General features: G+C 61.9%; 1 pseudogene; it reads left to right on the top strand.

The window, feature by feature from the left end:
- Positions 1-14,678: 14,678 nt before the first annotated feature.
- Positions 14,679-15,072, top strand: part of LOC139273969 (zinc finger protein 420-like) — a 15,453-nt pseudogene continuing 15,059 nt past the window's right edge.

The following is a 15,072-nucleotide window of genomic DNA, read 5'->3' as shown; positions in this document are numbered from 1 at the left end:
ACTGAACCCCCCTCACCCTCCCATATACAAGACTGACTCAGACCCCCCCTCACTCACCTCTGTCCCAGACTGACCCAGGCCCCTCACCCTCCCCTGTCTCAGTCTGACCCAGACCCCCCCTCACCCTCCCCTGTCCCAGACTGACCCTCCCCCTCACCCTCCCCTGTCCCAGACTGACCCAGACCCCGCCTTCACCCTCCCCTGTCCCAGACTGACCCTCCCCCTCACCCTCCCCTGTCCCAGACTGACCAGAGCCCCATCACCCTCCCCTGTCCCACACTGACCCAGACCCCTCTCACCTTCCCCTGTACCAGACTGTCCCAAACCCCCCCTCTCCTGTCCCAGACTGACCCAGACCCCCTCACCCTCCCCTGTCTCAGTCTGACCCAGACCCCCCCCCTCACCCTCCCCTGTCCCAGACTGACCCTCCCCCTCACCCTCACCCTCCCCTGTCCCAGACTGACCAAAGCCCCCCTCACCCTCCCCTGTCCCACACTGACCCGGACACCCCTCACCCTTCCCTGACCCAGACCCTCCCTCACCCACCCCTGTCCCAGACTGACCCAGATCCCCCTCAACCTTCCCTGTCCCAGACGCCCCTCACCCTCCCCTTTCCCAGACTGACCCAGACCCCCCTCACCCTCCCCTGTCCCAGACTGACCCAGACCCCCCTCACCCTCCCCTGTCCCAGACTGACCCAGACCCCCCTCACATTCCCCTGTCCCAGACTGACAGACCCCCCCTCACCCTCCCCTGTTCCACACTGACCCAGATCCCCCCTCACCCTCCCCTGTCCCAGACTGACCCAGACCCCCCTCACCCTTCCCTGACCCAGGACCCTCCTCACCCTCCCCTGTCGCAGACTGACCCAGACTCCTCCCCCCTCACCCCTGTCCCAGACTGAGCCAGGCTCCCACAAACCCTCACCCTCCCCTGTCCCAGACTGACACCCCCGCCTCACCCTCCCCTGTCCCAGACTGACTCAGACCCCCCCTCACCCTCCCCTGTCCCAGACTGACCCTCCCGCTCCCCTGTCCCAGAATGACCCAGACCCCCCTCACCCTCCCATGGCCCAGACTGATCCACACCCCGCCTCGCCCTACCTTGTCCCAGACTGACCCAGAACCCGCCCTCAGCCTCCCCTGTCCCAGACTGACCCAGACCCTCCCTCACCCTCCCCTGTCCCAGACCCTCCCTCACCCTCCCCTGTCTCAGACTGACCCAGACCCCCCCTCATCCTCCCCTGTCCCAGACTGACCCAAAACTTCCCCCTCAGCCTCCCGTGTCCCAGACTGACCCCACCTCACCCTCCCTTATCCCAGACTGAACCCACCTCGTCCTCCCTTATCCCAGACTGACCCAGACCCCCTCACCCTCCCCTGTCCCAGACTGACACAGACACCCGCTCTCCCTTCCCTGACCCAGAACCCTCCTCACCCACCCCTCTCCCAGACTGACCCAGACCACACCCCCTCACCCTCCCCTGTCCCAGACTTCCCCAGACCCCCCTCAACCTTCCCTGTCCCAGACTGCCCGTCACCATCCTCTGTCCCAGACTGACCTTCCCCCCCCCTCACCCTCCGCTGTGCCAGACTTCCCCAGGCCCCCCTCAACGTTCCCTGTCCCAGACTGACCCAGACGCCCACAAACCCTCACCGTCCCCTCTCCCAGACTGACCCAGAACCCGCCCTCACACTCCCCTGTCCCAGACTGACCCAGAACTCACTCACCCTCCCCTGTCCCAGACTGATTCAGACTCCCACTCACACTCCCCTGTCCCAGACTGACCCTACCACTCACCCTCCCCTGACCCAGACCCCCCTCACCCTCCCATGTCCCAGACTGACCCTTACCCCCCCTCATCTTCTCCTGTTGCAGACTGACCCAGACCCCCCCCTCACCCTTCACTGTCCCAGACTGACCGACCCACCCCACCCCCTCACCTTCCCCTGTCCCAGACTGACCCAGACCCCTCTCACCCTTCCCTGTCCCAGATTGACACAGACACCCCTCGCCCTTCCCAGACCCAGACCCCCCTCACCCTCCCCTGTCCCAGACTGACCCAAACCGCATACTCACCCTCCCCTGTCCCAGAATGACCCAAACATTCCCCCTCAGCCTCCCCTGTCCCAGACTGACTCAGATCCCCCTCACCATCCCCTGTCCCAGACTGACACAGACCCCCACTCACCCTCCCCTGTCCCACACTGACCCAGATCCCCCCCTCACCCTCCCATGTCCCAGACTGACCCCCCACCCCCCCACCCCCGCACCCTCCCCTGTCCCAGACTGACCCAGACCCCACTCACCCTTCCCTGACCCAGGCCCCTCCTCACCCTCCCCTGTCGCAGCTGACCCAGACCACCCCCCTCACCCCTGTCCCAGACTGACCCAGTCGCCCACAAACCTTCACCGTCCCCTATCCCAGACTGACCCTGAACCTGCCCTCACCATCCCCTGTCCCAGACTGAACAAGAACCCCTCACCCTCCACTGTCCCAGACTGAGCCCCCCGCCTCATCCTCCCCTGTCCCAGACTGACCCAGAAACCACTCACCCACCCCTGTCCCAGACTGACTCAGACCCCCCCCTCACCCTCCCCTGTCCCAGATCCTCCCTCACCCTCCCCTGTCCCAGACTGACCAAAACTTCCCCCTCACCCTCCCCTGTCCCAGACTGACCCCCCCTCACCCTCCCCTATCCCAGACTGAACCCCCCCTCACCCTCCCTTATCCCAGACTGATCCAGACCCCCTCACCCTCCCCTGTCCCAGACCCCCCCACCACCTCACCCCCTCACCTTCCCCTGTCCCAGACTGACCCAGACCCCCCCTCGCCCTCCCCGTCCCAGACCCCCCCACCACCTCACCCCCTCACCTTCCCCTGTCCCAGACTGACCCAGACCCCCCCTCGCCCTCCCCGTCCCAGACCCTCCCTCACCCTCCCCTGTGTCAGACTGACCCAGACCCCCCCTCATCCTCCCCTGTCCCAGACTGACCCAAAACTTCCCCCTCAGCCTCCCGTGTCCCAGACTGACCCCACCTCATCCTCCCCATCCCATACTGAACCCACCTCACCCTCCCTTATCCCAGACTGAACCCACCTCACCCTCCCTTATCCCAGACTGAACCCACCTCATCCTCCCTTATCCCAGACTGACCCAGACCCCCTCACCCTCCACTGTCCCAGACTGACAGACACCCGCTCTCCCTTCCCTGACCCAGAACCCTCCTCACCCACCCCTCTCCCAGACGGACCCAGACCCCACCCCCTCACCCTCCCCTGTCCCAGACTTCCCCAGACCCCCCTCAACCTTCCCTGTCCCAGACTGCCCGTCACCATCCCCTGTCCCAGACTGACCTCCCCCCCCCCCCCTCACCCTCCGCTGTGCCAGACTTCCCCAGGCCCCCCTCAACGTTCCCTGTCCCAGACTGACCCAGACACCCACAAACCCTCACCGTCCCCTATCCCAGACTGACCCAGAACCCGCCCTCACCCTCCCCTGTCCCAGACTGACCCAGAACTCACTCACCCTCCCCTGTCCCAGACTGACTCAGACTCTCACTCACCCTCCCCTGTCCCAGACTGACCCTACCACTCACCCTCCCCTGACCCAGACCCCCCTCACCCTCCCATGTCCCAGACTGTCCCAGATCCCCCCTCATCTTCCCCTGTTGCAGACTGACCCAGACCCCCCCCTCACCCTTCACTGTCCCAGACTGACCGACCCCCCCACCCCCTCACCTTCCCCTGTCCCAGACTGACCCAGACCCCCCTCACCCTTCCCTGTCCCAGATTGACACAGACACCCCTCACCCTTCCCAGACCCAGCCCCCCCTCACCCTCCCATGTCCCCCCTCACCCTCCCCTGTCCCAGACTGACCCAAACCGCATACTCACCCTCCCCTGTCCCAGAATGACCCAAACATTCCCCCTCAGCCTCCCCTGTCCCAGACTGACTCAGATCCCCCTCACCATCCCCTGTCCCAGACTGACACAGACCCCCACTCACCCTCCCCTGTCCCACACTGACCCAGATCCCCCCCTCACCCTCCCATGTCCCAGACTGACCCCCCACCCCCCCACCCCCGCACCCTCCCCTGTCCCAGACTGACCCAGACCCCACTCACCCTTCCCTGACCCAGGCCCCTCCTCACCCTCCCCTGTCGCAGCTGACCCAGACCACCCCCCTCACCCCTGTCCCAGACTGACCCAGTCGCCCACAAACCTTCACCGTCCCCTATCCCAGACTGACCCTGAACCCGCCCTCACCATCCCCTGTCCCAGACTGAACAAGAACCCCTCACCCTCCACTGTCCCAGACTGAGCCCCCCGCCTCATCCTCCCCTGTCCCAGACTGACCCAGAAACCACTCACCCACCCCTGTCCCAGACTGACTCAGACCCCCCCCTCACCCTCCCCTGTCCCAGATCCTCCCTCACCCTCCCCTGTCCCAGACTGACCAAAACTTCACCCTCACCCTCCCCTGTCCCAGACTGACCCCCCCTCACCCTCCCCTATCCCAGACTGAACCCCCCCTCACCCTCCCTTATCCCAGACTGATCCAGACCCCCTCACCCTCCCCTGTCCCAGACCCCCCCACCCCCTCACCCCCTCACCTTCCCCTGTCCCAGACTGACCCAGACCCCCCCTCGCCCTCCCCGTCCCAGACCCTCCCTCACCCTCCCCTGTGTCAGACTGACCCAGACCCCCCCTCATCCTCCCCTGTCCCAGACTGACCCAAAACTTCCCCCTCAGCCTCCCGTGTCCCAGACTGACCCCACCTCATCCTCCCCATCCCATACTGAACCCACCTCACCCTCCCTTATCCCAGACTGAACCCACCTCATCCTCCCTTATCCCAGAATGACCCAGACCCCCTCAACCTCCCCTGTCCCAGATTGACACAGACACCCGCTCTCCCTTCCCTGACCCAGAACCCTCCTCACCCACCCCTCTCCCAGACGGACCCAGACCCCACCCCCTCACCCTCCCCTGTCCCAGACTTCCCCAGACCCCCCTCAACCTTCCCTGTCCCAGACTGCCCGTCACCATCCCCTGTCCCAGACTGACCTCCCCCCCCCCCTCACCCTCCACTGTGCCAGACTTCCCCAGGCGCCCCTCAACGTTCCCTGTCCCAGACTGACCCAGACACCCACAAACCCTCACCCTCCCCTGTCCCAGACTGACTCAGACTCTCACTCACCCTCCCCTGTCCCAGACTGACCCTACCACTCACCCTCCCCTGACCCAGACCCCCCTCACCCTCCCATGTCCCAGACTGTCCCAGATCCCCCCTCATCTTCCCCTGTTGCAGACTGACCCAGACCCCCCCCTCACCCTTCCCTGTCCCAGATTGACACAGACACCCCTCACCCTTCCCAGACCCAGCCCCCCCTCACCCTCCCCTGTCCCCCCTCACCCTCCCCTGTCCCAGACTGACCCAAACCGCATATTCACCCTCCCCTGTCCCAGAATGACCCAAACATTCCCCCTCAGCCTCCCCTGTCCCAGACTGACTCAGATCCCCCTCACCATCCCCTGTCCCAGACTGACACAGACCCCCACTCACCCTCCCCTGTCCCACACTGACCCAGATCCCCCCCTCACCCTCCCATGTCCCAGACTGACCCCCCACCCCCCCACCCCCGCACCCTCCCCTGTCCCAGACTGACCCAGACCCCACTCACCCTTCCCTGACCCAGGCCCCTCCTCACCCTCCCCTGTCGCAGCTGACCCAGACCACCCCCCTCACCCCTGTCCCAGACTGACCCAGTCGCCCACAAACCTTCACCGTCCCCTATCCCAGACTGACCCTGAACCCGCCCTCACCATCCCCTGTCCCAGACTGAACAAGAACCCCTCACCCTCCACTGTCCCAGACTGACCCCCCCGCCTCATCCTCCCCTGTCCCAGACTGACCCAGAAACCACTCACCCACCCCTGTCCCAGACTGACTCAGACCCCCCCTCACCCTCCCCTGTCCCAGACTGACCCTCTCCCTCACCCTCCCCTGTCCCAGACTGACCCAGGCACCCCTCACTCTCCCATGTCCCAGACTGATCCACACCCCGCCTCACCCTACCCTGTCCCAGACTGACCCAGATCCTCCCTCACCCTCCCCTGTCCCTGATCCTCCCTCACCCTCCCCTGTCCCAGACTGACCAAAACTTACCCCTCAGCCTCCCCTGTCCCAGAATGACTCCCCACACCCCTCACCCTCCCCTGTCCCAGACTGACCCCCCCTCACCCTCCCCTATCCCAGACTGAACCCCCCTCACCTTCCCCTGTCCCAGACTGACCCAGACCCCCCTCACTCTCCCCTGTCCCAGACCCTCCCTCACCCTCCCCTGTCTCAGACTGACCCAGAACCCCCCTCATCCTCCCCTGTCCCAGACTGACCCAAAACTTCCCCCTCAGCCTCCCGTGTCCCAGACTGAACCCACCTCACCCTCCCTTATCCCAGACTGAACCCACCTCATCCTCCCTTATCCCAGACTGACCCAGACCCCCTCATCCTCCCCTGTCCCAGACTGACACAAACACCCGCTCTCCCTTCCCTGACCCAGAACCCTCCTCACCCACCCCTCTCCCAGACTGACCCAGACCCCACCCCCTCACCCTCCCCTGTCCCAGACTTCCCCAGACCCCCCTCAACCTTCCCTGTCCCAGACTGCCCGTCACCATCCCCTGTCCCAGACTGACCTCCCCCCCTCACCCTCCGCTGTGCCAGACTTCCCCAGGCCCCCCTCAACGTTCCCTGTCCCAGACTGACCCAGACGCCCACAAACCCTCACCGTCCCCTATCCCAGACTGACCCAGAACCCGCCCTCACCCTCCCCTGTCCCAGACTGACCCAGAACTCACTCACCCTCCCCTGTCCCAGACTGACTCAGACTCCCACTCACCCTCCCTGTCCCAGACTGACCCTACCCTCACCCTCCCCTGACCCTGACCCCCCTCACCCTCCCATGTCCCAGACTGACCCAGACCCCCCCCTCATCTTCCCCTGTTGCAGACTGACCCAGAACTCACTCACCCTCCCCTGTCCCAGACTGACTCAGACTCCCACTCACACTCCCCCTGTCCCAGACCCCCCACCCCCTCACCCTCCCCTGTCCCAGACCCCCCACCCCCTCACCCTCCCCTGTCCCAGACTGACACAGACCCCCCTCTCCCTTCCCTGACCCAGAACCTTCCTCACCTTCCCCTGTCCCAGACTGACCCAAACCGCATACTCACCCTCCCCTGTCCCAGAATGACCCAAACCTTCCCCCTCAGCCTCCCCTGTCCCAGACTGACCCAGACACCCCCCCCACTCACCATCCCCTGTCCCAGACTGACCCAGGCCACCCCTCACCCTCCCCTGTCCCCCCCTCACCCTCCCCTGTCCCCCCCTCACCCTCCCCTGTCGACCCCCTGTCCCAGACTGCCCCCCACTCACCCTCCCCTGTCCCAGACTGACCCAGACCCACCCCTGTCCCAGACTTACCCAGACCCCCTCACCTACCCCTGTACTAGACTGACCCAGAAGCCCTCACCCTCCCCTGACCCAGACCACCCCCCCTCACCCTTCACTGTCCCAGACTGACCCAGATTCCCCCCTCACCCTCCCACGTCCCAGACTGACCCCCCGCCCCCTCACCCTCCCTTGTCCCAGACTGACCCAGACGCCCACAAACCCTCACCGTCCCCTATCCCAGACTGACCCAGAACCCGCCCTCACCCTCCCCTGTCCCAGACTGACCCAGAACCCACTCACCCACCCCTGTCCCAGACTGACTCAGACCCCCCCCCCCTCACCCTCCCCTGCCACAGACTGACCTTCCCCACCCCTCACCCTCCCCTGTCCCAGACTGACCCCCTCTCACCCTCCCCATCCCAGACTGAACCCCCCCCTCACCCTCCCTTATCCCAGACTGATCCAGACCCCTCACCCTCCCTTATCCCAGATTGATCCAGACCACCTCACCCTCCCCTGTTCCAGACTGACCCAGACCCCCCTCTCACCCTTCACTGTCCCAGACTGACCCAGACCCCCCACCCCCTCACCCCCTCACCTTCCCCTGTCCCAGACGGACACAGAACCCCCCTCTCCCTTCCCTGACCCAGAACCCCCCTCACCCACCCCTCTCCCATACTGACCCAGACCCCCCCTCACCCTCCCCTGTCCCAGACTTCCCCAGACCCCCCTCAACCTTCCCTGTCCCAGACTGACCCAGACGCCCACAAACCCTCACCGTCCCCTATCCCAGACTGACCCAGAACCCGCACTCACCCTCCCCTGTCCCAGACTGACCCAGAACCCCTCACCCTCCCCTGTTCCAGACTGACTCCTCCCGCCGCACCCTCCCCTGTCCCAGACTGACCCAGAACTCACTCACCCTCACCTGTCCCAGACTGACTCAGACTCCCCCTCACCCTCCCCTGTCCCAGACTGACCCTACCCCTCACCCTCCCCTGACCCAGACCCCCCTCACCCTCCCATGTCCCAGACTGACCCAGACCCCCCCTCATCTTCCCCTGTTGCAGACTGACCCAGAACTCACTCACCCTCCCCTGTCCCAGACTGACTCAGACTCCCACTCACCCTCCCCTGTCCCAGACCCCCCACCCCCTCACCCTCCCCTGTCCCAGACCCCCCACCCCCTCACCCTCCCCTGTCCCAGACTGACACAGACCCCCCTCTCCCTTCCCTGACCCAGAACCTTCCTCACCTTCCCCTGTCCCAGACTGACCCAAACCGCATACTCACCCTCCCCTGTCCCAGAATGACCCAAACCTTCCCCCTCAGCCTCCCCTGTCCCAGACTGACCCAGACACCCCCCACTCACCATCCCCTGTCCCAGACTGACCCAGGCCACCCCTCACCCTCCCCTGTCCCCCCTCACCCTCCCCTGTCCCCCCCCTCACCCTCCCCTGTCGCCCCCCTGTCCCAGACTGCCCCCCACTCATCCTCCCCTGTCCCAGACTGACCCAGACCCACCCCTGTCCCAGACTTACCCAGACCCCCTCACCTACCCCTGTACTAGACTGACCCAGAAGCCCTCACCCTCCCCTGACCCAGACCACCCCCCCTCACCCTTCACTGTCCCAGACTGACCCAGATTCCCCCCTCACCCTCACACTTCCCAGACTGACCCCCCGCCCCCTCACCCTCCCCTGTCCCAGACTGACCCAGACGCCCACAAACCCTCACCGTCCCCTATCCCAGACTGACCCAGAACCCGCCCTCGCCCTCCCCTGTCCCAGACTAACCCAGAACCCACTCACCCACCCCTGTCCCAGACTGACTCAGACCCCCCCCCCTCACCCTCCCCTGTCACAGACTGACCTTCCCCACCCCTCACCCTCCCCTGTCCCAGACTGACCCCCTCTCACCCTCCCCATCCCAGACTGAACCCTCCCCTCACCCTCCCTTATCCCAGACTGATCCAGACCCCCTCACCCTCCCTTATCCCAGATTGATCCAGACCACCTCACCCTCCCCTGTTCCAGACTGACCCAGACCCCCCTCTCACCCTTCACTGTCCCAGACTGACCCAGACCCCCCACCCCCTCACCCCCTCACCTTCCCCTGTCCCAGACAGACACAGAACCCCCCTCTCCCTTCCCTGACCCAGAACCCCCCTCACCCACCCCTCTCCCATACTGACCCAGACCCCCCCCTCACCCTCCCCTGTCCCAGACTTCCCCAGACCCCCCTCAACCTTCCCTGTCCCAGACTGACCCAGACGCCCACAAACCCTCACCGTCCCCTATCCCAGACTGACCCAGAACCCGCCCTCACCCTCCCCTGTCCCAGACTGACCCAGAACCCCTCACCCTCCCCTGTCCCAGACTGACTCCTCCCGCCTCACCCTCCCCTGTCCCAGACTGACCCAGAACTCACTCACCCTCACCTGTCCCAGACTGACTCAGACTCCCCCTCACCCTCCCCTGTCCCAGACTGACCCTACCCCTCACCCTCCCCTGACCCAGACCCCCCTCACCCTCCCATGTCCCAGACTAGCCCACACCCCGCCTTGCCCTACACTGTCCCAGACTGACCCAGAACCCGCCCTCACCCTCCCCTGTTCCAGACTGACACAGACCCTCCCTCACCCTCCCCTGTCCCAGACTGACCCAGACCCCCCCTCATCCTCCCCTGTCCCAGACTGACTCAAAACTTCCCTCTCAGCCTCCCCTGTCCCAGACTGAGCCCCCCCCACCCCTCACCCTCCCCTGTCCCAGACTGATCCCCCCTCACCCTCCCCTGTCCCAGACTGACACAGACCCTCCCTCACCCTCCCCTATCCCAGACTGACCCAGACCCCCCCCTCACCCTTCACTGTCCCAGAATGACCGACCGCCCCACCCCCTCACCCCCTCACCCTCCCCTGTCCCAGACTGACACAGACCCCCCTCACCCTTCCCTGACCCAGAGCCCCCCTCACCCTCCCCTGTCCCAGACTGACCCAAACCGCATACTCACCCTCCCCTGTCCCAGAATAACCAAAACATTCCCCCTCAGCCTCCCCTGTCCCAGACTGACCCAGACCCCACTCACCCTTCCCTGACCCAGGCCACTCCTCACCCTCCCCTGTCGCAGACTGACTCAGACCCCCCCCTCACCCCTGTCCCAGAATAACCCAGACGCCCACAAACCCTCACCGTCCCCTATCCCAGACAGATCCAGAACCCGCCCTCACCCTCCCCTGTCCCAGACTGACCCAGACCCACCTCGCCCTCCCATGTCCCAGACTGACCCACAACCCGCCTCGCCCTACCCTGTCCCAGACTGACCCAGACCCTCCCTCACCCTCCCCTGTCCCAGACCCTCGCTCATCCTCCCCTGTCCCAGACTGACCCAGACCCCACTTCATCCTCCCCTGTCCCAGACTGACCCAAACCTTCCCCCTCAGCCTCCCCTGTCCCAGACTGACTCCCCACACCCCTCACCCTCCCCTATCCCAGACTGAACCCCCCTCATCCTCCCTTATCCCAGACTGATCCAGACCCCCTCACCATCCCCTGTCCCAGACTGACCCAGACCCCCCAACCCCTCACCCCCTCACATTCCCCTGACCCAGACCCCCCTCACCCTCCCCTGTCCAAGACAGACCCAAACCGCATACTCATCCTCCCCTGTCCCAGAATGCCCCAAACCTTCCCCCTCAGCCTCCCCTGTCCCAGACTGACCCAGAACCCCCTCACCATCCCCTGTCCCAGACTGACCCAGATACCCTCAATCTCCCCTGTCGCCCCCCTGTCCCAGACCCTCCCCTGTCCCAGACTTACCCAGACTCCCTCACCCACCCCTGTCCCAGACTGACCCAGACCTCCCCACCCCCCCCCTCACACTTCACTTTCCCAGACTGACCCAGACCTCCCCACCCCCCCCCTCACACTTCACTTTCCCAGACTGACCCAGACCCCATCACCGCTTCACCGTCCCCTGTCCCAGACTGACCCAGACCGCCACCCCTCACCATCCCCTGTCCCAGACTGACCCAGAACCCCCTCACCATCCCCTGTCCCAGACTGACCCAGATACCCTCAATCTCCCCTGTCGCCCCCCTGTCCCAGACCCTCCCCTGTCCCAGACTTACCCAGACTCCCTCACCCACCCCTGTCCCAGACTGACCCAGACCTCCCCACCCCCCCCCTCACACTTCACTTTCCCAGACTGACCCAGACCCCATCACCGCTTCACCGTCGCCTGTCCCAGACTGACCCAGACCGCCACCCCTCACCATCCCCTGTCCCAGACTGACCCAGACCCCCCCACCCCTTCACCGTCCCCTGTCCCAGACTGACCCAGACCGCCACCCCTCACCATCCCCTGTCCCAGACTGACCCAGACCGCCACCCCTCACCATCCCCTGTCCCAGACTGACCCAGACCACCACCCCTCACCATCCCCTGTCCCAGACTGACCCAGAACCCTCCTCACCCTCCCCTGTCCCACACTGACCCAGATCCCCCCTCACCCTCCCATGTCCCAGACTGACCCCCCAGCCCCTCACCCTCCCCTGTCCCAGACTGACATACCCCCCCACACCCTCCCCTGTTCCAGACTAACCCAGACCCTGCTCACACTCCCCTGTCCCAGGCTGACCCAGACCCCCTCACCCTCCCCTGTCCCAGACTGACCCAGACCCCCCTCACCCTCCCCTGACCCAAACCTTCCCACTCAGCCTCTCCTGTCCCAGACCTCCCTCACCCTCCCCTGTCCCAGACCGCCCCCTCACCCTCCACTGACCCAGACCCACCCTCACCCTCCCCTGTCCCAGACTGACCCAGACCCACCCTCACCCTCCACTGTCCCAGACTGACCCAGACCCACCCTCACCCTCCCCTGTCCCAGACTGAACCAGAACCCCCTTCACACTCCCCTGTCCCAGACTGATCCAGACCCCACCTCACCCTCCGCTGTCCCAGACTGACCCCCCCACCTTTCCCTGTCTCAGAACGACCCCTTCTCTCACCCTCCCCTGTCCCAGACTGAACCAAACCTTTCGTTTAATAGCCGAATGTCTTAACCAATTGCACCACAGACACGTACTGAATTATCCTCAAAACCACATGCTGAAAGAAGATATGATCTAGCTACAACTTCAGATCACAGTGAGGAAGATAGCAGCTGTCCCTATCTGTTTGTTTATTTATTCCAATTAACATAGCATTCATTGTGGGAACGTGCATCATCATCACCCTCATTGGCATTCCCTGAAAACGAGGATGACTTGCTTCCACGCTGAAAAGGGAACATGCTAATGGTTGGTGTAAGAAAATGCGTTAAACAAATTGACCAGAACTCCCGTCTTCCGCTATTAGAATGGTTCATCAACCAATCAACATGGTATCAGGTTTACTCACAAATGTTGGAATCTTCCCATGAGTTATTTTGTTACTGTATTTATTCTGCACTGTAGAGATCAGATATACACATGCTTGCTTCACTGGATGCCCTGGGAACCAATCATTCTAGAGCCCAGGCCAATGATGGGACGTTGCTCTTTCTGCTCGAAATGGAGTTCAGTAACACACGGACTGGCAACAGCGAACCACAGAACTGCATTGGAGCCTCGACCCATCCTGCTCTGTCTGGGTCCCAGTATCACACTGGGTGATAGAGTAACATACCACAGGTGGGGATGGAGCCTGGGCTTTCCCTAATCTGTGTGGCACTCATAGCACACCGCGTGCAATAAAATAACATACATAAGGCCGAGGAATGAACCTGAACACATTGTGTTGTGTGGGTCTCAGTACCACACTGGGTGAGATGTGCAAACTCTCCACACAAGCTGAGCCCCTGGGACGGAGCCAGCAGCTGCCTCCCTGCAATAACAGACAGGGAGGAGAGACTGAGGTTGTCGTTTCACATTTTGAAGCTGATCTATCAGGTGATTCCTCAGCTGTGAATCCCCCAGCAGAGAATTCATGGAGTAAATGTCTTGTGTGTGTCATCCAGGTCGGGTGGCACGGATACATGTTTTATGTTTTGCAGGTTAACTCAAAAGAGTTTCATGGAGTGTTTGATATACATGAGATTCACCATCAGTATGGAAAAATCTCTCCTTGATTCGTGACTCTTGTCTCTCTTCAGCATCTCACTGCTAAAGACTGAACTTGATATAATTTCAACTTGGCTCGAGGTCAGTGCGGCTTAGTGTGACTTTGGCCCGTCTCCCCTTCATAACACATCAGTGCCGAGAAAACAAGGGAATTTTGCTGACATTTTGTGTTCTATAACTTTTCTGTCCAGCACCGTGAGCTCTCCCCTGGTGAGCCAGCTTTGTATCTGTATGAACACGTCAGCAGAACTTTAACACAACCTGAACTCAGAGATCTGGTCGGGACACATTGCCCCGAAGTGAGGACTGAATAGAAGGGACAATGCCTCCCGGCGTTAGATAAAAGAACGTTTTGGTTCGTTTGCTGTCAGGCCGAAATAGCTCAATTGGGAGAGTGTTCGATTGTCCCTAGTTCAATCCTGGGTTTCGGCAGTTTCTGGTCATTTTGTGTTTCCTACATTTTAAAGGGAGAGGCTCGTTTTGCATCTGGAAAGTGCTTGAATGAGGTGCTGTTCAGTGGTGATAACTTTTAGACTGAATTGTGTTAGAATCATGAGCTCTTTTTCTGTGACTTTCTATTTACACTCTGCCCAGTTTTGTACATGAACACTAATCAATGTTTAGGCGATGTGATGTAATCAATGTTTGTGCCGTCACACTGTCACCCAGTGTGAGCTGGAAACACTCCCCCCAGGCTGGGTTGTATGCATCTATAATACACTTTGACGCCGTTTAACTTAGTTGGTTAGATTGCGGTGCTAATAATGGCAAGGTTACGCTTTCAATCTGGGCAGGGCCATTGGAATGTGTTATATATGCAACCCTTGTAACCAGCGTTCTACCGCCACCAGTGGACACATCCCTTGCAATCCTAAGGGATCACAGTATCCCTTGGGAGCACGACATTTCAACAGGTCTCCCATGCTGTGCCAGCACTCTGGAATCAGAAAAACGAGACGAAGGTCACACTTACTCAAGTCTACAGTACTCAGTCACTTTTCTTTATTTGAGACATAAAAACTGGCGATGAGTAATAGATAATGAACCATCACGTGAAAATGCAGAGAACTGTTGGTATCCTGGAGAAATTCTCAGAAGGTGATGATTGGGAAGCCTTCATGGAGCGACTCGACCAATACTTCGTTGCCAACGAGTTGGAAAGGAATGAGAACACAGCGAAACGAAGGATAATCCTCCTCACCGTCTGTGGGGCAGCACCTCATGGCCTCATGAAGAATCTTCTTGTTCTGGTGAAACCAGCAACCAAAATGTATGAAGAACTGAGTACGCTGGTCCGGAAGCACCTAAATTTGAAGGAAAGCGTTCTGAAGACAAGGTATTGATTTTATACATTTCAACGGTCTGAAGGGCAGGAAGTGGCGAGTGACGTCACCGAACTAAGGCGCCTTGCAGGACATTGCTAATTCAGTGGATTCCTGGAGCAAATGCAAAGAGACATTTTTGTGTTTGGCATTGGCCATGAGGTTATCCTTCACAAACCATTGCCTGTTG

This window comes from Pristiophorus japonicus, chromosome 9 (genome assembly GCF_044704955.1).
Source record: "Pristiophorus japonicus isolate sPriJap1 chromosome 9, sPriJap1.hap1, whole genome shotgun sequence".
In the NCBI taxonomy this organism is placed as follows: domain Eukaryota; kingdom Metazoa; phylum Chordata; class Chondrichthyes; family Pristiophoridae; genus Pristiophorus; species Pristiophorus japonicus.
This window is presented reverse-complemented; position numbering and strand designations above follow the sequence as displayed.